Here is a 27,302-nt window from a genome sequence, read left to right on the forward strand (position 1 = left end):
GAGTATCAGCTAAAATGCCAGTACAAACGCCTGTGATGTCATAATCCTTTTACACAGGGTGCATTGCAGCTGCTAAAGCTTTGTGAGACTGTCTTACTTTTTACAAGCAATTATCCTTGAAGAACTTTTTCTTTGCTCCTAAAAAGTCTTTATTTCCATAGCAAACCCAAAATTGAGACAAAATTACTGCTATTCTAAATGTAAAGATGTTCACCCTAAATGATCAGGATGTTATAGCTGGAACCTATATGGAAACTGAAAGCTATGTTAGTTTACCCATTTTGAGAGACTTTATAAAGAAAAAAACATACACCAACATACACACATATATATGATTACTTTCACATTATAGAATCTTCAGATCAGATCAGATCAGTCGCTCAGTCGTGTCCGACTCTTTGCGACCCCATGAATCGCAGCACGCCAGGCCTCCCTGTCCATCACCAACTCCCGGAGTTCACTCAGACTCACGTCCATCGAGTCGGTGATGCCATCCAGCCATCTCATCCTCTGTCGTCCCCTTCTCCCCCTGCTCCCAATCCCTCCCAGCATCAGAGTTTTTTCCAATGAGTCAACTCTTCACATGAGGTGGCCAAAGTACTGGAGTTTCAGCTCTAGCATCATTCCTTCCAAAGAAATCCCAGGGCTGATCTCCTTCAGGATGGACTGGTTGGATCCCCTTGCAGTCCAAGGGACTCTCAAGAGTCTTCTCCAACACCACAGTTCAAAAGCATCAATTCTTCGGCGGTCAGCCTTCTTCACAGTCCAACTCTCACATCCATACATGACCACGGGAAAAACCATAGCCTTGACTAGACGAACCTTTGTTGGCAAAGTTCTCTGCTTTTAAATATGCTATCAAGGTTGGTCATAACTTTCCTTCCAAGGAGTAAGTGTCTTTTAATTTCATGGCTGCAGTCACCATCTGTAGTGATTTTGGAGCCCAAAAAGATAAAGTCTGACACTGTTTCCACTGTTTCCCCATCTATTTCCCATGAAGTGATGGGACTGGATGCCATGATCTTAGTTTTTTGAATGTTGAGCTTTAAGCCAACTTTTTCACTCTCCACTTTCACTTTCATTTGGAGGATTTTTAGTTCCTCTTCACTTTCTGCCATAAGGGTGGTGTCATCTGCATATCTGAGGTGATTGATATTTCTCCCGGCAATCTTGATTCCAGTTTGTGTTTCTTCCAGTCCAGCTTTTCTCATGATGTACTCTGCATATAAGTTAAATAAACAGGGTGCCAATATACAGCCTTGATGAACTCCTTTTCCTATTTGGAACCAGTCTGTTGTTCCATGCCCAGTTCTAACTGTTGCTTCCTGACCTGCATACAAATTTCTCAAGAGGTAGATCAGGTGGTCTGGTATTCCCATCTCTAGAAGAATTTTCCACAGTTTATTGTAATCCACACAGTCAAAGGCTTTGGCATGGTTAATAAAGCAGAAATAGATGTTTTTCTGGAACTCTCTTGCTTTTTCCATGATCCAGCGGATGTTGGCAATTTGATCTCTGGTTCCTCTGCCTTTTCTAAGACCAGTTTGAACATCAGGAAGTTCACGGTTCACATATTGCTGAAGCCTGGCTTGGAGAATTTTGAGCATTACTTTACTAGCGTGTGAGATGAGTGCAATTGTGCGGTAGTTTGAGCATTCTTTGGCACTGCCTTTCTTTGGGATTGGAATGAAAACTGACCTTTTCCAGTCCTGTGGCCACTGCTGAGTTTTCCAAATTGGCTGGCATATTGAGTGCAGCACTTTCACAGCATCATCTTTCAGGATTTGGAATAGTTCAACTGGAATTCTGTCACCTCCACTAGCTTTGTTCGTAGTGATGCTTTCTAAGGCCCACTTGACTTCACATTCCAGGATGTCTGGCTCTAGGTCAGTGATCACACCATTGTGATTATCTGGATCGTGAAGATCTTTTTTGTACAGTTCTTCTGTGTATTCTTGCCATCTCTTCTTAATATCTTCTGCTTCTGTTAGGTCCATACCATTTCTGTCCTTTATCGAGCTCATCTTTGCATGAAATGTTCCTTTGGTATTCTGATTTTCTTGAAGAGATCTCTAGTCTTTCCCATTCTGTTGTTTTCCTCTATTTCTTTGCATTGATCACTGAAGAAGGCTTTCTTATCTCTTCTTGCTATTCTTTGGAACTCTGCATTCAGATGCTTATATCTTTCCTTTTCTCCTTTGCTTTTCACTTCTCTTCTTTTCACAGCTATTTGTAAGGCCTCCCCAGACAGCCATTTTGCTTTTTTGCATTTCTTTTCTATGGGAATGGTCTTGATCCGTCTCCTGTACAATGTCACGAACCTCATTCCATAGTTCATCAGGTACTCTATCTATCAGATCTAGGCCCTTAAATCTATTTCTCACTTCCACTGTATAATCATAAGGGATTTGATTTAGGTCATACCTGAATGGTCTAGTGGTTTTCCCTACTTTCTTCAATTTAAGTCTGAATTTGGCAATAAGGAGTTCATGGTCTGGGCCACAGTCAGCTCCTGGTCTTGTTTTTGCTGACTGTATAGAATCTTAATGACTAATAAATTTAGTATTTATCATGTAGCTCTCAAGACATATATTTATTTCAGTTCTTAATGAGAGGAAACCAGTATATATTTATGGAACTCAGTATATATTCATGGAACTGAAAAGGCACTGTGATAGAATGTACTTGGCAGGACAGAAAAATCCCTCACTATCATGTTTGTGCTTTTCATATCAAAACACATTGTAAGTGTATCATGCTTTTATTCTAAACTCCATGAATCATCTTGTCTTATTTGTTCATCTGGAGATACTTAATTTTTCTTTAATGAGAAAGTTGAAACACAAAGAGTTGAAATGAATGCATTGAATTATCAGCTGTGAGAGTTAGGGTTATCTAACCCCATCCATGTTTTTTAGAGGTAGAAGTGAGTCCTAGAGAAACAGATGTCTTCTTCAGTTTTGTATGACAATTTATTGGTGGATAATGGAATCAGGTATTTTAGTCCAGTCTTATGTAATTTCTAAACCACCACAGTTTCTTCAGAGAGCAAAAGAAAAAATTTTGAAGCAGTCAGAATAGGAATGCCTTCTGATCCTAACACTACCACATGTACTATAAAATTGTATTGGCTTACTTGAGTACTAAGACTGATTTTATCATAAGTTCCTTTAATTTTAAATCAGCAAAAGTTTGTACATCTTTTGTGAATTTAAGAGATTTTGTTTTTATTTTATTTTTTAAATTGTTAATTGGAGAGTAATTGATAGACCTGGATTATCTGGTCTATTTTGCAAATGTTTCATTAAATTTAAAGTACAAAGGTGGTAATTATATGTACAGCAAAAGTAATATAAGATCCTCTCCCTTGGCCAATATGTACATCAGTATCTTTCCCTTAATTTAAGTATTGATATTATCCCAGCCTGGTAAGGAGATCAAACCTGTCAGTCCTTAAGAAAATCAATCCTGAATATTCACTGGAAGGACTGATGCTGAAGCTGAACTTCCAGTACTTTGGCCAACCTGATTTGAAGAGCCAGCTCATTGGCAAAGACTCTGATACTGGGAAAGATTGAACACAGGAGAAGGGGACAACAGAGGATAAGATGGTTGGATGGTATCACCAACTCAATAGTCATGAGTTTGATCAAACTCCAGGAGCTACTGAAGGACAGGGAAGCTTGGTGTGCTGCAGTCCATGGTGTTTCAAAGAGTTGGACATGACTGAGCCACTGAACAGCACCAACAAAACCCTAGTAATGGATAGATTCCAGCCAGATGACTCTTACATGGCATGGTCTCCAGCTAAGTTGAAAGCCATTTACCTTGAAACTTCTTTTTGCTCCATTAGATTGAAAGCTGATTTTTGAGAGAATAGTATCTTCTATCTAGTCACATGGTCACTTGATTATTGCTTTTATGGGAAAATGGTACTCATCCACATGATAGGCAACTTTAGTTTAACTGTTAAAATGTCTTTGATATCTTCCTATGCGTTAAGTATATAGAATACTTATATAAAATATGTATAGTCCCTTTTTTTAAGGATATTACACAGTAATGAGGGATAGAATCATATATAGCAGATTTTAATCCATGAGTAGATATCCTTAGCCTACTCTCAGCCTGACCAAGTACATTGACTTTATTACTCGAGCCTTGATTAAAGTGGTTAATAAAGAAATAGATGCTATGAGTTTGATCCCTGATTTGGTCACATTCTAAGCATTTAACTTAGGCAGGTTACTTAATTTCTTTGTACCTCAGTTTCCTTATCTGTAAAATGGCTGTAATAATATTAATATAATAAATTAATAATAATTATGAATTAATATAAATAATATAATAATAATATAATATTAATATTAGGTTGAACTAATACAACTAGCATTTTCAAAAGTCAAAATCAGTGCAATATGGTGAAATTAAATATTTATCCTCATATGTTGTTATAAGAATTAATAAATGTTAGCACTTAGTATAGTCTTAGCATATAGCAAACATTCAATAAACCTTGGCTGCTATTATTATAGAAATCCTATCCACCTTTAGAGGGAGCACTCTCATCTCATTTACTTCCCAGATTGCTCTAACTACTTTGTTCTTAGCATTACTGTATAAACCACTCATGTGGCAATAACTCATATAAAATCCTATGACATTTCTTTCTTTTCTTAAAAAAATTATTTTTGGCTGCACTGAGTCTATGTTGCTGCATGTGGGCTTTCTCTAGTTGCAGTGTATGGGCTACTCATTGTGGTGGCATTTCTTGTTGCAGAGGGCTCAAGGGCTCTCAGGCTTAGTCGTGGCTCATGGATTTAGTTGCCCCAGGGCATGTAGGTCTTTCCAGACAAGGTACTGAACACCTGTCCTCTGCACTGGCAGGCAGATTCTTAACTACTGGACCACCAGGAAAGCCCCTGTGAAACTTCTTTTTCTGCTATTTAATCTGCTGCTTTTTTCTGCTGTCATTTTATTTTATTTTATTTTTAAACTTTACATAATTGTATTAGTTTTGCCAAATATCAAAATGAATCTGCCACAGGTATACATGTGTTCCCCATCCTGAACCCTCCTCCCTCCTCCCTCCCCATACCATCCCTCTGGGTCGTCCCAGTGCTCTAGCCCCAAGCATCCAGTATTGTGCATCGAACCTGGACTGGCATCTCGTTTCATACATGATATTTTATATGTTTCAATGCCATTCTCCCAAATCTTCCCACCCTCTCCTTCTCCCACAGAGTCCATAAGATTGTTCTATACATCAGTGTCTCTTTTGCTGTCTGCTGTCATTTTAATATTGACTCGCCATCCAGTGAAATCAAAGCTTCCTTGAAAAGTAGAATCATACAGAAAACAATTTTCATTATCTCTGCTCACTACTAAAATTTGTTTTGTTAGGACTAGTTACAAGCAGTTTTTACATGTTCAAAAATGTTTCTCATATGTGTGGGCATTATGTACATGTGTGACTGTGCATTGCTGAAAAAGAGAAGTATTTAATTCCCTTCTTGGTGTTCAACAGTATCAAATTTATTTTAAATTGCCTATTTTATACAGTATTCACTAAATATTAATCAAGTGACATTAACAAAATCAAGGTGATGAATTATTCTTTGAAAATATTGATAAAACTTTGTCCTCTTTCTTAAGTCTTTTGGTGGTTTTTACTTTCCACACTCATGGCAGCTCATGTCCTTGACTTTATCTAGCAAAATTGCATAAACCTGCTGGACCTACACAAACATAATAGGAAACATAGTCTAAAATACTGGTAAATAAATTTTCAGATACAATGCATAAAAAGCATGAAGTCCCTAAAAATTTACATTGGAAATAAAGAGTAAATAAATACATATATATGAAATAAAATGTATTGATTATTTTAGGCTATTTCAAATGCTCATGTCAGGGTGATTTCTTATGGTGAACGATGTTGGATTTGTGATTTCTGAAGAAGATTTAGCTTAGGAACAAGGGACCAGGCTTCAGACACTCAGAATTTTGTGTGGCAGAAGTTTATTACAATGAAAAAGGACAGAGGAAGCTTCTGACATAGACATCAGAAGGGGGCCGGAGACTGCCCCTCTTGCTAGTCTTGTCAAGGCCTTATATACTTTTTTCAGTTGGTTACTAACAATAGAATGATCTTACCAGACCCACTCCCACCATATCCATCTTAAGATAATAGGACTAACAATAGTACTGGAGTGGGGTGCCATTGCCTTCTCCGAGAAAGGTCTTACCAGACCCCAAAGAAGATGTCCTTTTCATCACAGGGGACTAGAATGCAAAAGTAGGAAGTCAAGAGATAACTGGACTAACAGGCAAGTTTGGCCTTGGAATACAACATGAAGCAGGGCAAAGACTAATAGAGTTTTCCCAAGAGAACACACTGGTCATAGCAAACACCCTCTTGGAACGACACAAGAGAAGACTACACATGGACATCACCAGATGGTCATACCAAAATCAGATTGATTATATTCTTTGCAACGGAGATGGAGAAGCTCTATACAATCAGCAAAAACAAGATTGGGAGCTGACTGTGGCTCAGATCATGAACTCCTTATTGCCAAATTCAGACTTAAATTGAAGAAAGTAGCAAAACCACTAGGCCATTCACGAATGACCTAAATCAAATCCATTACAATTATACAGTGGAAGTAACAAATAGATTCAAGGGATACGATCTGATAGAGTACCTGAAGAACTATGGACAGAGGTTCGTGCCATTGTACAGGAGGCAGTGATCAAGACCATCTCCAAGAAAAAGAAATGCAAAAAAGCAAAACAGTTGTCTGAGGAGGCCTTACAAATAGCTGAGAAAAGAGGAGAAGCTAAAGGCAAAGGTGAAAAGACATACCCACTTAAATGCAGAGTTCCAAATAATAGCAAGGAGAGATAAGAAACCTTTCCTCATTGATCAATGCAAAGAAATAGAGGAAAACAATAGAATTGGAAAGACTAAAGATCTCTTCAAGAAAATTAGAGATACCAAGAGAACATTTCATGCAAAGATGGGCCTGATAAAGGACAGAAAAGTACGAACCTAACAGAAGCAGAAGATATTAAGAAGAGGTGGCAAGAATACATAGATGAACTATACAACAAATATTTTCATGATCCAGATAACCATGATGTTGTGATCAGTCACCTATAGCCAGACATCCTGGAATGCGAAGTCAAGTGGGCCTTAGGAAGCATTACTATGAACAAAGGTAGTGGAGGTGATGGAATTCAATTGAATTGTTTCAAAGCATAAAAGATGATGCTGTTAAAGTACTGCATTCAGTATGCCAGCAATTTTGGAAAACTCAACAGTGGCCACAGCACTGGACAAGATCAATTTTCATTCCAGTCCCAAAGAAAGGTAATGCCAAAGACTACCACACAATTTCACTCATCTCACACACTAGCAAAGTAATGCTCAAAATTCTCCAAGCCAGGCTTCAACAGTACGTGAACTGTGAGTTTCCAGATATTCAAGCTGGATTTGGAAAAGGCAGAAGAACCAGAGATCAAATTGCCAACATCCTCTGGATCATTTAAAAATCAAGAGAGTTCCAGAAAAACATCTACTTCTGCTTTATTGACTACACAAAGGCCTTTGACTGTGTGGATCACATCAGTGTGGAAAATTCTTCAAGGGATTGGAATACCAGACCACCTTGACCTGCCTCCTGAGAAATCTGTATGCAGGTCAAGAAGCAACAGTTAGAACTGGTCATGGAACAACAGACTGGTTCCAAATTGGAAAAGGAATATGTCAAGGTTGTATATTGACACCGTGCTTATTTAACTTGTATACAGAGTACATTATGAGAAATGCTGAGCTGGATGAAGCACAAGCTGGAATCAAGATTGCTGGGAGAAATATCAATAACATCAGATACACAGATGATACCACCCTTATGGCAGAAAGTGAGGAGGAACTAAAGAACCTCTTGATTAAAGTGAAAGAGGAGAGCAAAAATGCTGGCTTAAAACTAAAACCAATACAATATTGTAAATTAAAAAAAAAAAAAAAAGACTGAACTTAAAAAAAAAAAAACCTCAACACCCAAAAAACAATGATCACGGCATCCAGTCCCATCACTTTATGGTAAATAGATGGGGAAACAATGGAAACAGTGACAGACTTTATTTTTTTGGACTCCAAAATCACTGCAGATGGTGACTGCAGCCATGAAATTAAAAGATGCTTGTTCCTTGGAAAAAAAGCTATGATCAACCTAGACAGCATATTAAAAAGCAGAGACATTAATTTGCTGACAAAAGTCCATATAATCAAAGCTATGATTTTTCCAGTAATAAATATGGATGTGAGAATTGGACTGTAAAGAAAGCTGAGCACAGAAGAATTGATGCTTTTGAACTGTGGTGTTGGAGAAGACTCTTGAGAGTCCCTTGGAGAGCAAGATCAAATCAGTCAATCCTAAAGGAAATCTGTCCTGAATATTCACTGGAAGGACTAATGCTGAAGGTGAAGCTCCAGTACTTTGGCCACCTGATGCAAAGAACTGACTCATTGGAAAAGACCCTAATGGGAAAGATTAAAGGCAGGAGGAGAAGGGGAGGACACAGGATGAGATGGTTGGATGGCATCATCAACTTGATGGACATGAGCTTGAACAAGCTCCAGGAGTGGACAGGGAAGGTACAGGGAAGCCTGGCTTGCTGCAGTCCATCGGTTGCAAAGAGTCCACAGGACTACGCTCCTGAACTGAACTGAACCAGACCCACTCCTACATAAGATAACAGGATTAGTTCTTGTTAAGAAGGAGAAACACATCCTTGAGCAAGATACATTGTTGTTATATAATCATTTGTACAGAGCTTAAGGAAAAATATACCCTTGAGCAAGATGAGTTGTTTTGTTGTATAATCATTGTCTCTGGGCTTAAAGAAAATAAAGTCTTATGTGACTAAGAAAAAGAAATATAGAAAAAAGTCTGTCTTTTTCTCCTCCTTGAGAGCTCTGGACCCCTTTCTCCTCCTTGAGGGCCCCAGACTCATTATCAACCTATGTAAGAATTAACTCCTCAAGGGTACCATCTTTTAGAATCAAAAGATAACATAGAATCTCAACTCTGTACTTTAAAAATTAGATAACAACATGAGATTATTTTCTGATCTTTTAGAATTAAGCACTTTAATTCTTTTTTAAAAATGGCTGTTGTATACAGGTAATAACTTTCAATTTGGTATTTCTTAAATGAAGCAAGTAATCTGCAGTGGCTTCAATAGTAAATAAAAGTTGACAAGTTCTAAACTGTATGTATTTTTAAAATAACAGAATTAATCTAAGTGCTCCTAAGGCAGGGGTAAGGCACTTTGTGCTCTGGGATTATACAGAATTCACAGGGGCAATACCTACTGTTGACCACTTTGCCTGTTCTTTTGTCTCTCTCTGCATTCAGATTCTCTATAAAGCAAATTTACTGTTTAATCTGTAATCTCTATTGTAAAGATTAAATCTCTCTGAGCTCTGACCTTTGGAAGTATTTGTCCTGTGCTTGTAACTCAGTTGTATCTGACTCTGTGCGACCCCATGGACTGTAGTCTGCCAGGCTCCTTTGTCCATGGGATTCTCCAGGCAAGAATACTGGAGTGCCTAATTCAAATCACTTATTAAACCTTGGAACTTTTTTCTCCTAAGGTATACATTTCTATCAGTAACACAATTGGCCATCTTGCAGTCTGCTATTTTTACTCTTCTCTCTCTCTCCCCTTTTAGTCCCTTTATCCTATTGCATCTCATCAACCATTAGTTCTAAAATATCCACCACTCTAGACAGAGTGCATTTTGTTATGTACACACTGTGCAAAGATCTTTATAAAAGGGAATCTTAAATTCTCCTTGAAAGTGATCATGTCCTACCTAACTTTTGTTGGTTTTCTTGTTTTTAGTCTCCTCAATTTCCAACACTTTATATTTCAGAATTATACAGTTCGAGACTATGGAAAGTATCTAGTCTCTCCAGATTGCCTACGTTTGGAAATTGGCTCATCCTCTTTTTGGCTAGGTGAGAGTGCAAGTCAGTTTAAGCTCTTGTGACTGTAAAATGGGAAAAATAATAATATGTTCTCATAGGTATTTGTGAAGACTAGATGAATATTTATGCATATTGCTTGCTTGCTAAATCTCTTCAGTCATGTCCGACTCTTTGTGACCCCATGGCCAGTAGCCCACCAGTCTCTGCTGTCAATGGAATTCTCCAGGCAAGAATACTGGAATGAGTAGCCATTCTGTTCTCTGGATGAAGCTGTTAGTAGTAGAAATAGCATGTCTGTGAGGGACGTGGCATGCTGCAGTCCATGAAGTCACAAAGAGTTGAACACGACTTAGCGACTGAAAAACAAAATATACTAAATGCAAAGTAATTTAGGGTTATTTAATGAAGCTCTTTTGTTGTTGTTCAACTCTTTGCTACCCCATGGACTGCAGCATGCCAGGCTTCCCTATCCTTCAAGGTCTCCTAGAATTTTCTTAAACTCATGTCCGGTGAGTTGTTAATGTTATCCAACCATCTCATCCTGTGTCACTCCCTTCTCCTTCTGCCTTTCTGCCATTAGTTCCTCTTTGCTTTCTGCCATTAGAGTGGTATCATCTGCTTGTCTCAGGTTGTTGATATTTCTCCCGGCAATCTTGAGTCCAACTTCTGATTCATCCAGCCCAGCATTTTGCAGGATATACACTGCATAGAAGTTAAATGAGCAGGGTGATGATATACAGCCTTGTCGTACTCCTTTCCCAATTTTGAACCAGTCTGTTGTTTCATGTCCTGTTCTAACTATTGCTTCTTGACCTGTGTATGAGTTTCTCAGGAGGAAGGTAAGGTGGTCTGGTATTTCCATCTCTTGAAAAAATTTCCAGTTTGTTGTAAACCACAGTCAAAAGGTTTAACATAGTCAGAGAAGGCAGAGGTAGAAGATTTTTTTCCTGAAATTCTCTTGCTTTTTCTGTGATTCAGTGGATGCTGGCAATTTGATCTCTGGTTCCTCTGCCTTTTCTAAACTCAGCTGGTACATTAGGAAGTTCTTAGTTCATGTAGTGTTGAGGCTTGGCTTGAGGGATTTTGAGCATTATCTTGCTAGCATGTGAAAGGAGCATAATTGTATGGTAGTTTGAAGTTTTTTGGCATTGCCCTTCTTTGGGATTGGAATGAAAACTGACCTTTCCCAATTCTGTGGCCACTGTTGAGTTTTCCAAATTTGCTGGCATATTAAGTGCAGCACATTAACAGCATCATCTTTTAGCATTTGAAATAGCTTAGCTAGAATTCTGTCACCTCCATTAGTTTTGTTTGTAGTAATAGTTCCTTAAGGTCCACTTGACTTCACACTCTAAGATGTCTGGTTTTAGATGAGTGATCACACTTCTGTGGTTATCTGGGTCATAAGGTATTTTTTGTATAGTTCTGTGTATTCTTGCCACCTGTTCTTAATCTCTTCTACTTCTGTTGAGTCCTAGCCATTTCTGTCCTTTATTGTGCCCATTTTTGCATGAAATGTTCCCTTGGTATCTCTGATTTTCTTGAAGAGATCTGTAGTCTTTCCAGTTCTATTGTTTTCCTCTACTTTGCATTGTTCACTTTAGGATGGCTTTCCTATTCTCCTTTCTGTTCTCTGTAGCTCTGCATTCAGACGGATATATCTTTCTCTTTCCCCTTTGCCTTTTGCTTCTCTTTTTTTCTCAGCTATTTTAAGGCTTCCTCTTGCAATCATTTGCCTTGTTACATTTCTTTTTCTTGGGGATGGTTTTGGTAATCACCTCCGGTATAATGTTATGGGCCTCCATCCATAGTTCCTCAGACACTCTTGTCTACCAAATCTAATCTCTTGAATCTATTTGTCACACTCCACTGTGTAATCATAAGGCATGTGATTTAGGTCATACATGAATGGCCTAGTGGTTTTCCCTAGTTTCTCCCATTTAAGCCTGAATTTTACAATAAGGAGCTAATTATCTGAGCCATAGTCAGATCCAGGTCTTGTTTTTGCTGACTACATAGAGCTTCTCTCTTTTTGGCTGCAAAGAATATAATCATTCTAATTTTGGTATTGATCATTTTGAGATGTCCATGTGTAGCGTCATCTCTTGTATTGTTGGTAAAGTGTGTTTGCTATGGCCAGTGTGTTCTCTCGAGGCAACTATGCCTGCTGCTAAGTTGCTTCAGTCGTGTCCGACTCTGTGCGACCCCATAGACGGCAGCCCACCAGGCTCCCCCGTCCCTTGATATCAATCTCTAAATGCAGATTTTTATATCCAATATATAATGGAAAATAAACACCAACTACTATTGTCTGTCACATCATTAATTAAATATTCTGATACTCAGTTCAGTTCAGTCTCTCAGTCATGTCCAACTTTTTGCAAACCCATGGACTGCAGGACACCAGGCTTCCCTGTCCATCACCAACTCCAGGAGCCTACCCACACTCATGTCCGTCGCATCAGTGACGCCTTCCAATCATCTCATCCTCTGTCATCCCCTTCTCCTGCCTTCAATCTTTCTCAGCATCAGGGAGTTTTCCAGTGAGTCGATTCTTTGCGTCAGGTTGCCAAAATATTGGGGTTTCAGTTTCACCTATTCTGATATTCAAAGCATCCTAAAGCTTACCCTCATTGTTCTCTTTTTAATCTTCTCTCTTCTTAAGCCTATATTTTTGGCACATTTTCTACACTTGTCCTTCCCTTCTCACAACGTTTAGTTACATTTGCACTACTTTATCCATTATATTAGCCTGTTCTTTGACCCCTTTATTTGCAGCCCTCTTTGGATGTTCAAAGTTTTATACTTCAAAATTAAACTCAAGTCTCACATTTTTACTGAAGTTATTTATTGCTCTGAGAAAGTTCTCTTTCTAAATTACATTTATATAGCCTCCAATTAAAATAAATTTATATTAAGCAAATAAATTACATTTATGTTTCCATATAATATACTTTAGAATTCAATGGTAAAATTTCACAGGTCTCCTTTTTTTTTTTTTAACTAATACACTTTTTCCCCAATTGAAAGATATTTCTTGAAGTAAATATTTATTTTTTTCTGTCTTAGTCTCTATGCAAAAGCAAATTTCTAATGTCTGAAAACTCCTATTTCCTCAGGATTAGCATTGTGAATTTAGAGGGAAAATATTAAATAAACACTAAGGAAATCAGAGGGCTTCCCTGGTGACTCAGCAGGTAAAGAATCTGCCTGCAGTGTGGAGGACCTGGGTTTGATCCCTGGGTTGAGAAGATCCCCTGAAGGAGGAAAAGGCAACCCATTGTAGTATTCTGGCCTGGAGAATTCCATGGACTTTATAGTCCATGGGGTTGCAAAGAGTCAGACATGACTGAGCGGCTAACTTAGAACTAGAAAATTGATGGTACACCTTTCTTGTCATCTAATGAGAGTCTATGTCTATACTATCTTGAATAATAAAAGAATAGATTACCACTGTTGAAATATTGATCATCAATTATATATTGGAAAAGTAATCTTAATATAAAATATGATGCACTGGAAGATTATTGTGACTTTTCTACTCTGAAGACTTTCCATAATATGAGTTATAGACTCTGTGTTAGAACTGACTCTGTTTTCTCTAAAGAAAATGTTGTTGTACAAAGTCTGTATATCAAGTCACTGTATTTTTAGTTAAAACTATAGCCTTTTTGTTAAGTATATGATGGGGTATGTCCTACATTTCATTTCTGAAAGTATTTTCTGGGAGTCAAGTTTAAAGCTTCATCAAAAGGAAATAAGACAGTCATATATTACACGTATTTTAAAAAGCAGTATGGTAAGTACAAGATTTTTACCAGTTTTTCCAGATATTCATGTGTTAATATTAACTATAATTATGCTTAAGTTATATATAAGAAATGTGATTTTACTTTTTTCAGTATTAACCAGAGTACAGCTACTTTTCTAAATGTACTGTCACAAAATACAGTTACTTGTTTCTTATTCAAAAACATATCAGTATATTCTGTGGACATAATTAAAAGCAATTAATAATCAGTTAAGAGATACAGAAAATAAGTAGATCTAAAATATATCAAAAAGTCATTGTGAGAGGAGGAGAATACAAATGCAGGATTTTGAAAATGCATTTGAAAATGAGATCAACAACCTAAGACAATAGTGCATATGTAAATAGACTACTATACAATTACCACATGGTAATCATAAACCAAAGATCTAAAACACATATACATATGAAAAAGAAAAAGGAGGAAATCATAACAATAAAAAGTCAGAAAGTCAGAAAGTGAAGTCACTCAGTCTGTCCGACTCCTTGTGACCCCATGGACTGTAGCCCACCAGGCTCCTCCGTCCATGGGATTTTCCAGGAAGAATACTGGAGTGGGTTGTCATGCCCTTCGCCAGGGGATCTTCCCAACCCATGAAACGAACCCAGTTCTTCTGCACTGTAGGCATACGCTTTACCATCTGAGCCACCAGGGAAGTCCCATAACAGTAAAGATAGGCATCAAATCATAAGAGAAGAGAGCAAAAGAAGAAAGAGAAAAATAAAGTCCTACAAAAACATATCCATAATATTAACAAATGGCAACAAGAACTTAGATATCAATAATTACATTAAATATATATGGACTTAATGTTTCAAACAAAAAATAGAATGTCTAAATGGATACTAAAACAGACCCATATACATGTTGTGATATGAGATTCACTTCAGATCTAAAGATACACAGACTAAAACGAAGGATGGAAAAGGGTATTCCATGCAAATGAAATGCAAAAGAAAGCCAGAATAGCAATACTTACATCAGACAAAATGGATTTAAAAATATAGACTGTTATAAGACACAGAGAAAGATACTCCATAATGATCTAGGGATCAATCCAAGAAGATATAATATTTGTAAATATATATTTGCCCAACATCAGTTTCAGTTCAGTCGCTCAGTTGTGTCCGACTCTTTGCGACCCCATGAATCGCAGCACGCCAGGCCTCCCTGTCCATCACCAACTCCCGGAGTTCACTCAGACTCACGTCCATCAAGTCTGTGATGCCATCCAGCCATCTCATCCTCTGTCGTCCCCTTCTCCTCCTGCCCCCAATCCCTCATAGGAGCACACAAACATATAAGGCACATATAAATGGACATAAAAGGAGAAATCAACAATAACACAACAATAATAGAGGACTTTAACGACCCTCTTACATCATACACAGCATCCATATAGAAAATCAATCCGAAAACATTGGCCTTAAATGATACATTAGACCAAATGGGCTTACTTGATATATTATGTGTGTATCAGATCAGATCAGATCAGATCAAATCAGTTGCTTAGCCGTGTCTGACTCTTTGTGACCCCATGAATCTCAGCAGGCAAGGCCTCCCTGTCCATCACCAACTCCCGGAGTTCACTCAGACTCACGTACATCAAGTCAGTGATGCCATCCAGCCATCTCATCCTCTGTTGTCCCCTTCTCCTCTTGCCCCCAATCCCTCCCAGCATCAGAGTCTTTTCCAACGAGTCAACTCTTCACATGAGGTGGCCAAAGTACTGGAGTTTCAGCTTTAGCATCATTCCTTCCAAAGAAATCCCAGGGCTGATCTCCTTCAGAATGGACTGGTTGGATCTCCTTGCAGTCCAAGGGACTCTCAAGAGTCTTTTCCAACACCACAGTTCAAAAGCATCAATTCTTCAGCGCTCAGCCTTCTTCACAGTCCAACTCTCACATCCATACATGACCACAGGAAAAACCATAGCGTTGACTAGACGTACATATATGTATATACATATATGAACATTCCACTCAAAAACAGAATATACTTTCATTTCAGTTGCATGTGGAACACTGTCCAGGAAAAATTCCATACTAGGTTACAAAAGAAACCTTGATAAATGTAAGAAAATTTAAATACTTTTAAGCACCTTTCCCAACAATGTGATGAGACTTGAAATAAACTGAAAGAAGAAAAAAAAACTGCAGAAATTTTCTTAAAAAATCACAGAGAAGCTAAACAGTATGATACTAAACAACCAATGGATTACTGAAGAAATCAAAGAGGAAATAAAAAATTACCTAGAGACAAATGAAAATGAAAACATGATCCAAAATCAGTGGTTTGCAGCAAAGGCAGTTTTAAGAGGAAAGTTTACAAATTTACCTCAGGAAACAAGAAAAAAATCTCAAACAACCTAAACTTACACCTAAAGAAACTAAAGAAATAAGAACAAAAAGTAGAAGGGAAGGAATCATAAACATCAGAAATAGAAACTTAAAAAATACAGAAGATCAATGGAACTAAAAGCTGACTCTTTGAAAAGATAAAGTTGATAATCCTTTAGCCAGACTCATCAAGAAAAAAACAGAAATGATCTAAATCAGTAAAATTAGAAATGTAAAAGTGGAAGTTATCACTGACACCATAGAAGTACAAAAGATCATAAGAGGCTACTGTGAACAACTGTGCCAATAAAATGGACAGCCTAATCTAAGAAAAGACAAATTCTAGATACAGTATCTCAAGACTAAACCAAGAAGAAATAAAAAATATGAAAAGTCCAATTACCAGTAATGAATTGAATCAGCAAATTAAAAACTCCCAACAAATAAAAGTATAGGATCTGATGGCCTTGCAGTTGAACTCTGCTAAACACTTACAGCCATGGTAACTACCTCTCCTTCTGAGACTAGTCCCAGAAATTTCAGAGGAAGGAATACTTCTGAACTCATTCTATGAGGCCAGCATCACCCTGATACCAAAACCAGAGAAACCAAGTAAAAGAAAAAAAAAGGGAACCAAAAGTCAATATCACTGATGAACATAAATGTAAACACCCTTAATAATATAGTAATGGAATGTAACAATACATTAAAAGGATCATCCATATGATCAGGTGGCATTTATTCTGGTGATGGAAGGATTTTTCACTATCTTCAAATCAACCAATGTGATATACCATATTAACTAATGAAGAATGACAACTGTATGATAATCTCAATAGTTGCAGGAAACTTTTTAGATAAAATTTGACATCCATTTATGATAAAAATTTTCCAGGAGGTAGGCATAGAGGTAACCTCCTCAACATAATAAAGGCGTGATCCATCATAGCTAACATCATACTCAATGAAGAGAAGCTGAAAGTATTTCCTCTAAGATAAGGAACAAGACAAAGATGAACATTATCTCCACTTCTGTTCAATGTAGTTTTGGAAGTCCTAGCTGTACCAATCAGAGAAGAAAGGAAAGAAAAGGAAATTGGAAAGGAAGAAGTAAAACTGTTACTTTTACAGATGACATATATTATGCATAGAAAATCTTAAACATGCCATCTAGAAAACTACTAGAGTTCATCAGTGAATTTAGTAAACATTCAGGATAGAAAATTAATATACAGAAATCTGTTGCATTTCTATACACTTAACAGTGAACTATCAGAAAGGGAAATTAAGGAAACAGTCCTATTTACCATTGCATCAAAAAAGATATAATACCTAGAAATAAATCTACCTCAGGAGATAACAGACCTATACTTGGAAAGCTGTGAGACAGATAAAATAAAGAACATACAAGCAGATACAAAGATACTGTGTTCTTGGATTGGATAAAATAACATTATTAAAATGACCATACTACCCAAGGCAGACTAGAGATTCAGTGTAATCCCTACTAAATAGCAATGGCATTTTTCAGAATAGTACAACAAATAATTTAAAATCTGTATAGAAACAAGAAGTTCCCAAATAGCCAAAACAATATTGAGAAAAAAAAAATGGAGCTGGAATTATCAAGCTTCCTGAGTTCAGAGAATTAAACAAAGCTGTAATAATGAAAATAGTATTGTACTGTCACAAAAACAGACGTATAGATGGAAGGAGCAGAATAGAGAACCCAGAAATAAATCCACACATCTATGATCAACCAGTCTTCAACAGAGGAGGCAAGAACTTACAATGAAGGTGAAAGTATTAGTCACTCAGTCATGTCCAACTCTTTGTCATCCCATCGACTGTAATCCTCTAAGATCCTCTGTCCATGGGATTTCCCAGACAAGAATACTGGAGTGGGTAGCCATTCCTTTCTCCAGGGGATCTTCCTACCCAGGGACCAACGCGGGGTTGCCTGTTTCGCGGGCAATTTCTTTAGCATCTGATCACCAGGAAAAGAAGACCGTTTCTTCACCAATTGGTGCTAGGAAAGCTGAATAGTCTCATTATAAATTAATGAAATTAGAATACTCCTTCATACCATATACAAAAATAAGCTCAAAATGGATTAAAGACCTAAACTTAAAGCTGTATACCCATGAAACTTTTAGAAGGAAAGGTAGATAGGACACTGTGACATAAATCCCTTTCTTTCTGTCTCCAAAAGCAAAGGGAATAAAAATGAATATTAAAAAAATGAGACCCAGTTTTCTTAAAAGCTTTGGTACAGCAAAGGAAAGATTGCTGAAGTGAAGACAGCTTACTGAAGGGGAGAAACTGTTTAAAAATGATAAGACCATGGGTAAGAGGTTAATGTCAAAAATATATAGATATCTCATGCAACTCAATATAAAAAAAGAAAAAACAGAACAATCCATTTTAAAAATAGGCAAAAGAACTTAGTATATTTTTAAAATTTTATTTATTTTTACTGAAGTATAATTGATTTATAATGTTCTTAATTTCTATATAGAGCATGTGTGTGTTAGTCACTCATTTGTGTCTGATTCTCCGCAATATCATGGACTACAGCCCTCCAGGTTCCTCTGTCCATGGGATTCTCCAGGCAAGAATACGAAGTGGATTGCCATTTCCTTCTCCATATAGAGCATAGTGATTCAGTTATACCTAAATATACATTCTTTTTAAATAGTCTTTTCCATTATTATCTATCATGGGATATATTTTAAAATTGGAGGACACTCGCCTTAGAATGTTGCATTAGTTTCTGCTGTACAGTGTTAATCAGCTATATACATCTGTCCTCTCCCTCCCGCTGCCTCCCGCATTCCACCCCTCTAGATCATCACTGAGCACCATACTGAGTTCCCTGTGTTACACAGCAGCTTCCCACTAGCTATCTGTTTTATACATGATTTTATATATATATATATATATAAATATATATCTTTATACATATATATATATAAATGCTACTCTCTCAATTTGTCCTGCCTTCTTCCTCCACTATATCCACAAGTCTCCCCTACATCTGCATCTTTATTCCTGCCGTGAAAATAGATTCATCAGTACCATTTGTCTAGATTACATATATATATATGTGTATGTGTGTTCATATTTGTTTTCTCTTTCTGACTTACTTCACTCTGAATGACAGACTCTAGATTTATCCACATCACTGCAAATGACCCAGTTTCACTTCTTTATGCTAATGCTATGCTATGCTAAGTCCCTTCAGTCGTGTCCAACTCTGTGCGACCCCATAGACGGCAGCCCACCAGGCTCCCCTGTCCCTGGGATTCTCCAGGCAAGAACACTGGAGTGGGTTGCCACTTCCTTCTCCAATGCATAAAAGTGAAAAGTGAAAGTGAAGTCTCTCAGTCGTGTCCAACTCTTAGCGACCCCATGGACTGCAGCCTACCAGGCTCCTCCATCCATGGGATTTTCCAAGCAAGAGTACTGGAGTGGGGTGCCATTACCTTCTCTGCACTTCTTTATATGGCTATATAATATTCCATAGTATATGTGTACCTTAATTTCTTTATCCATTAATCTCTCAGTGGATATCTAGGTTGTTTCCATGTCCTGGCTATTGTAAATAGTGCTGCAGTGAACACTGGTGCCAGACATCCTAGAATGTGAAGTCAAGTGGGTCTTAGGAAACATCACTACAAACAAAGCTAGTGGAGGTGATGGAATTCCAGTTAAGCTATTTCAAATCCTGAAAGATGATGCTGTAAAAGTGCTGCACTCAATATGCCAGCAAATTTGGAAAACTCAGCAGTGGCCACAGGACTGGAAAAGGTCAGTTTTCATTCCAATCCCAAAGAAAGGCAATGCCAAAGAATGTTAAAACTACTGCACAATTGCGCTCATCTCACATGGTAGCAAGGTAATGCTCAAAATTCTCCAAGCCAGGCTTCAGCAATACGTGAACCATGAACTTCCAGGTGTTCAAGCTGGTTTTAGAAAAGGCAGAGGAATCAGAGATCAAATTGCCAACATCTGCTGGATCATCAAAAAAGCAAGAGAGTTCCAGAAAAACATCTATTTCTGCCTTATTAACTATGCCAAAGCCTTTGACTGTGTGATTCACAATAAATGGTGGAATATTCTGAAAGAGATGGGAATACCAGAGTACCTGATCTGCCTCTTGAGAAATTTGTATGCAGGTCAGGAAGCAACAGTTAGAACTGGACATGGTAAAACCAACTGGTTCCAAATAGGAAAAGGAGTATGTCAGGCTGTATATTGTCACCCTGCTTATTTAACTTATATGCAGAGTACATCATGAGAAATGCTGGGCTGGAAGAAGCACAGGCTGGAATTAAGATTCCCAGGAGAAATATGAATAACCTCAGATATGCAGATGACACCACCCTTATGGCAGAAAGTGAAGAAGAGCTAAAGAGCCTCTTGATGAAAGTGAAAGAGGAGAGTGAAAAAGTTGACTTAAAGCTCAACATTCAGAAAACTTAGATCATGGCATCTGGTCCCATCACTTCATGGCAAATAAATGGGGAAACAGTGGAAACAGTGGCTGACTTTTTATTTTTCTGGGCTCCAAAATCACTGCAGATGGTGATTGCAGCCATGAAATTAAAAGATGCTTACTCCTTGGAAGGAAGATTATGACCAACCTAGATAGCATATTCAAAAGCAGAGACATTACTTTGCCAACTAAGGTCCGTCTAGTCAAGGCTATGGTTTTTCCAGTAGTCATGTATGGATGTGAGAGTTGGAGTATAGAGAAAGCTGAGTGCTGAAGAATTGATGCTTTTGAACTGTGGTGTTGGAGAAGACTCTTGAGAGTCCCTTGGACTGCAAGCAGATCCAACCAGTCAATGCTAAAGGAAATCAATCCTGAATATTCATTGGAAGGATTGATGCTGAAGCTGAAGTTGCAATATCTTGGCCACCTCATGTGAAGAGCTGACTCATTTGAAAAGAGCCTGATTCTGGGAAAGATTGAGGGCAGGAGGAGAAGGGGACAACAAAGGATGACATGGTTGGATGGCATCATGACTCAATGGACATGAGTTTGGGTAAACTCCTGGAGTTGGTGATGGATAGGGAGGCGTGGCATGCTGCGGTTCATGGGGTTGCAAAGAATCAAACACGACTGAGTGACTGAACTGAATGTTGGTGTACTTGTGTCTTTTTTTAAAATTTATTTTTAATTGGAGAATAACTGCTTTACAGTGTTGGGTTGGTTTCTGCCATATATCAACATGAATCAGCTACAGGTATACATATGTTTCCTCCCTCTTCAACCTCCCTCCCACCTTTTACCCATCTATTTATCACAGAGCAGCAGGTGGAGCTCCCTGCATTATACCACGACTTCACATTAACTATCTGTTTTGCATATGGTAATATATATATTTCAGTGCTCTTCTCTGTTTGTCCCATATTCTCCTTCCACCTCTGTGTCCATAAGTCTAGTCTCTATGTCTGAGTTTCTGTTCCTGCCCTGCAAATAGGTTGATCAGTACCATTTTTCTAGATTCTATATATATGCATTAATATACAATATTTGGTTTTCTCTTTCTAACTTACTTCACTCTGTGTAGCAGGCTCTAGATTCATCCACCTCACTAGAACTGACTCAAATCTGTTGCTTTTTATGGCTGAGTAATATTTCATTGTATATATGTATCACTTCTTTATCTATTCATCTTGTCAACAAGCATCTAGGTTGTTTCCATGTCCTGGCTATTGTAAATAGTGCTTCAGTGAACACTGGGGTACATGTGTCTATTTCATTTATGGTTTTCTCAGGACATATGCCCAGTAGTGGGATTGCTGGATCGTGTGGTAGTTTTATTCCTAGTTTTTTAAAGAAATGTCCATACTGTTTGCCATAGTAGCTGAATCAATTTACATTCTCACCAGCAGTGCTAGAGGGTTCCCTTTTCTCCACATTCTCTCCAGCATTTATTGTTTGGAGAGGAAATACAGATGGCCAACATCATGTAACATGCTCAACCTTATTAATAGTCAGATCAGATCAGATCAGATCAGTCACTCAGTCGTATCTGACTCTTTGAGACCCCATGAATGGCAGCACGCCAGGCCTCCCTGTCCATCACCAACTCCCGGAGTTCACTCAGACTCACGTCCATCGAGTCAGTGATGCCATCCAGCCATCTCATCCTCTGTCGTCCCCTTCTCCTCCTGCCCCTAATCCCTCCCAGCATCAGAGTCTTTTCCAATGAGTCAACTCTTCACATGAGGTGGCCAAAGTACTGGAGTTTCAGCTTTAGCATCATTCCTTCCAAAGAAATCTCAGGGCTGATCTCCTTCAGAATGGACTGGTTGGATCTCCTTGCAGTCCAAGGGACTCTCAAGAGTCTTCTCCAACACCACAGTTCAAAAGCATCTATTCTTCGGCGCTCAGCCTTCTTCATAGTCCAACTCTCACATCCATACATGACCACAGGAAAAACCATAGCCTTGACTAGACGAACCTTTGTTGGCAAAGTAATGTCTCTGCTTTTGAATATGCTATCTAGGTTGGTCATAACTTTCCTTCCAAGGAGTAAGCATCTTTTAATTTCATGGCTGCAGTCACCATCTGTAGTGATTTTGGAGCCCAGAAAAATAAAGTCTGACACTGTTTCCACTGTTTCCCCATCTATTTCCCATGAAGTGGTGGGACTGGATGCCATGATCTTCGTTTTCTGAATGTTGAGCTTTAAGCCAACTTTTTCACTCTCCACTTTCACTTTCATCAAGAGGCTTTTTAGTTCCTCTTAATAGTCAGGAAAATATAAATCAAAACCACAATGATATATCACCTCACACCTGTCAAAATGGCTATCAGTATAAAAGCACAAATAACATAATGTTGGTGAGAAAAGGTAACCCTAATTCATTATCACTGATAATGTAAATTTGTTCAGCCACTGTAGAAAACAGTGTGGAGATTTCTTACAAAACTGAAAATAGAACTATCATATGACTCAGAAATTACACTCCTGGATACATAGATGAAAAACCCGCTAATCTGAGAGCATACATGTACCCTAATATTCAAAATTGCATTATTTTCAGCTGCCAAGACATGGAAGCATCTTCAGTTCCATCAACAGATAAATGGATGAAGAAAATGTGGTATATATGCACAAAGGAATAGTTCTCAATTATAAAAAAAGCAATTTAACCATGTTCAATGTAGATGGACTTGGAGGGCCTTAACCTAAGTGAAATAAGACAGAAAAAGACAAATATTGTATGATGTCACTTATATGTGGAGTGTAAAAAAATACAGCAAACTGGTGGGGGGGGTGGGGAACAGGAAAAAAAAAGAAAAGGGAGAAGACTCACAGACACAGAAAACAAACTAGTGGTTACCAGTGAGGAGAAGGAAGGAGAGGGACAATACAGAAATAGGGGGAAAATGGTTATTATGAAATTATATGAAATCATGTATGTGAAACTTGAAAATTTCAAAGCACAATAGAGTTTAAGAATCTTTCAATAAAAATGGTATATATGTATACAAAAAAAGCATATAACATATTCTTTGGACTTAAAAGCAATGACATGTTCTGGATACCACTTGTACCTTTTTAACTGTCTTCTCAATAAGCATGTCTCCAACTGGCACTAGAATATCACCAAACACAGCCAGGACTGCACCAGTGGCAGCACCAGTGATGAGCCCACAGTTTCTATCGCAGCCCATTTCTTGTTTAGGGGAAAAGCTAAGATTCAGCACCTGTTTCTTTCAAACTCTCGGGTCTGATGAAGGTGGTTTCCAAGTGGTCTGGTTCTATCATTGGAAGGAGCTCATAAAACAGAAGCATAAATATCAGTACAATTATCAAAGTACAAGAAAAACATACAACTGAAACAGATCATTTTGCCAGTTATAAATAAATAATTTTTTTAAAGAAAACTTTCTAGGTCTTACCCTTTTGTTGATTTGAGCTACCTACCAGTGATAGAAATAATAAATATTGTCACATAGAGCATTTCTTTAAATTCTACTTTTTAAAATGTTCTTTGAATGATTCACATACTGAAATCTTACCTAAGGAAATCGTGCTTACTGTACTCTCACCTTTTGCCTTCTTTTGTCAGCCTGAGACACTTATAGGTAACCTCACGCTTTATCCGGAGAAGGCACTGGCACCCCACTCCAGTACTCTTGCCTGGAAAATCCCGTGGGTGGAGGAGCCTGGTGGGCTGCAGTCCATGGGGTCGCTAAGAGTCAGACACGACTGAGCGACTTCACTTTCTCTTTTCACTTTCATGCATTGGAGAAGGAAATGGCAACCCACTCCGGTGTTCTTGCCTGGAGAATCCCAGGGACGGGGAAGCCTGTGGGCTGCCGTCTCTGGGGTCGCACAGAGTCGGACACGACTGACGCGACTTAGCAGCAGCACCCTTTGTCTTGCTTCTACACCCTACCTGGAGTTCTCCTGCAAACTGAATGCGAGTGTACAGATGTGTTTTCCTTCTAAATGCTAAGCGAGTGTGGTGACAAGTATTTTCTTTACTGTACATTCTTCACAAGTAGAAAGATACAGATTTTACAGGCAATGATATGATGAGTCTCAGAAGGAATCAATTCTTCTAATAATTGTAAGCTATCAGTTAAAACAAAAATGCATCTGTGAACTGGGAAAATACATTGTCCAGAAAATTAATACTAGATTGCTCTCTACTGTCATCAAAATTGTAAACGTTATTTAAAGAAAATTTCATTTTCACGAGTATTTAGTTCATGCTTAAATTCTTTCTTACATTTGAAAATATTGCAGTTTTAAGAAGACTATTTTCAATTTCATTTTTAATAATGCCTTTTAGATAGTCTAACGGTGAAAAGAATTTCAAGAAATATTTAAGGTAGTTGTTGACTAGCTTCTGTGACAGGCCTTGTTTTCTTACAAATCTCGTGTGTAGTGTGTGTGTGTGTATACACATATATATAAAAAACACATTTGAGTGGAATACAGTTCTTTTTGCCATGGGCAACTGATTTGTGCCAATTCTGTTAAAATCAACTACGTGGTGTGAGTATGTGTTTTACCTAGTCAGTCTCATCTTTGGTATATTTATATGAGATATGCATATTTCATAAAAATTGCAAGAAAATACTTAGTGGAATGAATAGGTCCTATTGTAACACATAATTTATTATTCTAACATTTGAAAACATACTCATTTGAGCTATTTTGGTTACAGAAGAATTTTTTTTAAATCGAGTTGACCTGACATTGATAAACAAGGTGTGCTTTGTAACTTTTAATCAAATATTCCCTACTTCAAAATGCCCCAGCCAAGAAAAACAAAAATGCCAACAGAATGAAGGCTGTAGACAAAAAAGACATACATATAGTATTTTTGTCAAGCTTATAAATATAATATTAATTATATTTTTGTTGTGGTCTTACATTTTCCCTTCCACAGCTTTGTTGTGGTAGTATCATTCTTATGAATTTATTAGTATTTTTTCCACTTTAGTAATCATTTTTTTTCATAATTATTACATATGTGGCTAAGAAAATAAGGGAAATTAGACTTTCCACAAAATTTGGACAGAAAAAATGTTAGAAAAATTTTCATGGTAATGTGTTAATTTTTTGCTTTTATCTATTAAGATCTTCCTGTACCTGTCTTAGGATCAGTTCAGTTCAGTCACTCAGTCGTGTCCAACTCTGCGACCCCATGAATCACAGCACACCAGGCCTCCCTGCCCATCACCAACTCCCGGAGTTCGCTCAAACTCATGTCCATTAAGTTGGTGATGCCATCCAGCCATCTCATGCTCTGTCATCCCCTTCTCCTCCTGCCCCCAATCCCTCCCAGCATCAGGGTCTTTTCCAATGAGTCAGCTCTTCGCATAAGGTGGCCAAAGTACTGGAGTTTCAGCTTCAGCATCAGTCCTTCCAGTGAACACCCGGGACTAATCTCCTTTAGGATGGACTGGTTGGATCTCCTTGCAGTCCAAGGGAACTCTCAAGAGTCTTCTCCAATACCACAGTTCAAAAGCATCAATTCTTCGGTGCTCAGCTTTCTTCACAGTCCAACTCTCACATCCATACATGACCACTGGAAAAACCATAGCCTTGATTAAACGGACCTTTGTTGGCAAAGTAATGTCTCTCCTTTTGAATATGCTATCTAGGTTGGTCATAACTTTCCTTCCAAGGAGTAAGTGTCTTTTAACTTCATGGCTACAATCACCATTTGCAGTGATTTTGGAGCCCCCCAAAATAAAATCTGATACTGTTTCCACTGTTTCCCCATCTATCTGCCATGAAGTGATGGGACTGGATGCCATGATCTTAGTTTTCTGAATGTTGAGCTTGAAGCCAACTTTTTCACTCTCCACTTTCACTTTCATCAAGAGGCTTTTTAGTTCCTCTTCACTTTCTGCCATAAGGGTGGTGTCATCTGCATATCTGAGGTTATTGATCTTTCTCCCGGCAATCTTGATTCCAGCTTGTGCTTCTTGTCTTAGGATACTTCCACTGTAAATCAGGATGAACAGACTGATTCACACTGATGTCCTGGTGGCTAAGAAGCTTAAATGGTCATTAGTGTCTTTTTTTTTTTTTTCGAGTGTAAATGAAAAACACACAAGCCTAAACAAGTGACTTATTTTATCCTGCGGAAATTATGTGTCACTGAGCAAGTAGGGTGGGCTTTTTACTAACTTTAGGGGTGAAAGATGAAGAGCAACATGCTACCTCCTGTGACTTTGGCTAGGGTTATCATAATGCAATGGAATGAGTTAGGTAAACCTGATAATAATGACTATATATTCTCAGGTAGAATCTTCTTTGTGAAGTCTAATTTTACAGCCACTTAAAGTGTTCATGGAACATAATCTCTTAAACAGTCATTGTCATTGCTAAGTAGAGAAAGTCATCCAGATATTCTGTGCAGATACAAATGGGATCATATTCAGGGGGGTTATTAAATAATATTTTATTGAATACCCATTTCATAGACTATTCCCCATTTCTCAAATACATGTTATACCTCAAGTAGTCATCAAAATACAAGGATTTTATATTTTGTGTGATTGAGACTGGTGGCCTGACAATGAAACCAGAGCCTGATTTCCCACCACTTAATCTCTCTATGCCTCTTAATTCCTTATGTGTAACATAAGATGCTAACATAAT

The 27,302-nt window shown here is 37.9% G+C and overlaps 1 pseudogene; it reads right to left on the bottom strand.

The window, feature by feature from the left end:
• LOC109557879 (platelet glycoprotein 4-like) overlaps positions 1-23,848 on the bottom strand; it is a 59,581-nt pseudogene extending 35,733 nt beyond the window's left edge.
• Between the last annotated feature and the right edge of the window lie 3,454 nt (positions 23,849-27,302).

Source organism: Bos indicus, chromosome 4, assembly GCF_029378745.1.
Source record: "Bos indicus isolate NIAB-ARS_2022 breed Sahiwal x Tharparkar chromosome 4, NIAB-ARS_B.indTharparkar_mat_pri_1.0, whole genome shotgun sequence".
NCBI classification, from domain to species: Eukaryota; Metazoa; Chordata; class Mammalia; order Artiodactyla; family Bovidae; genus Bos; species Bos indicus.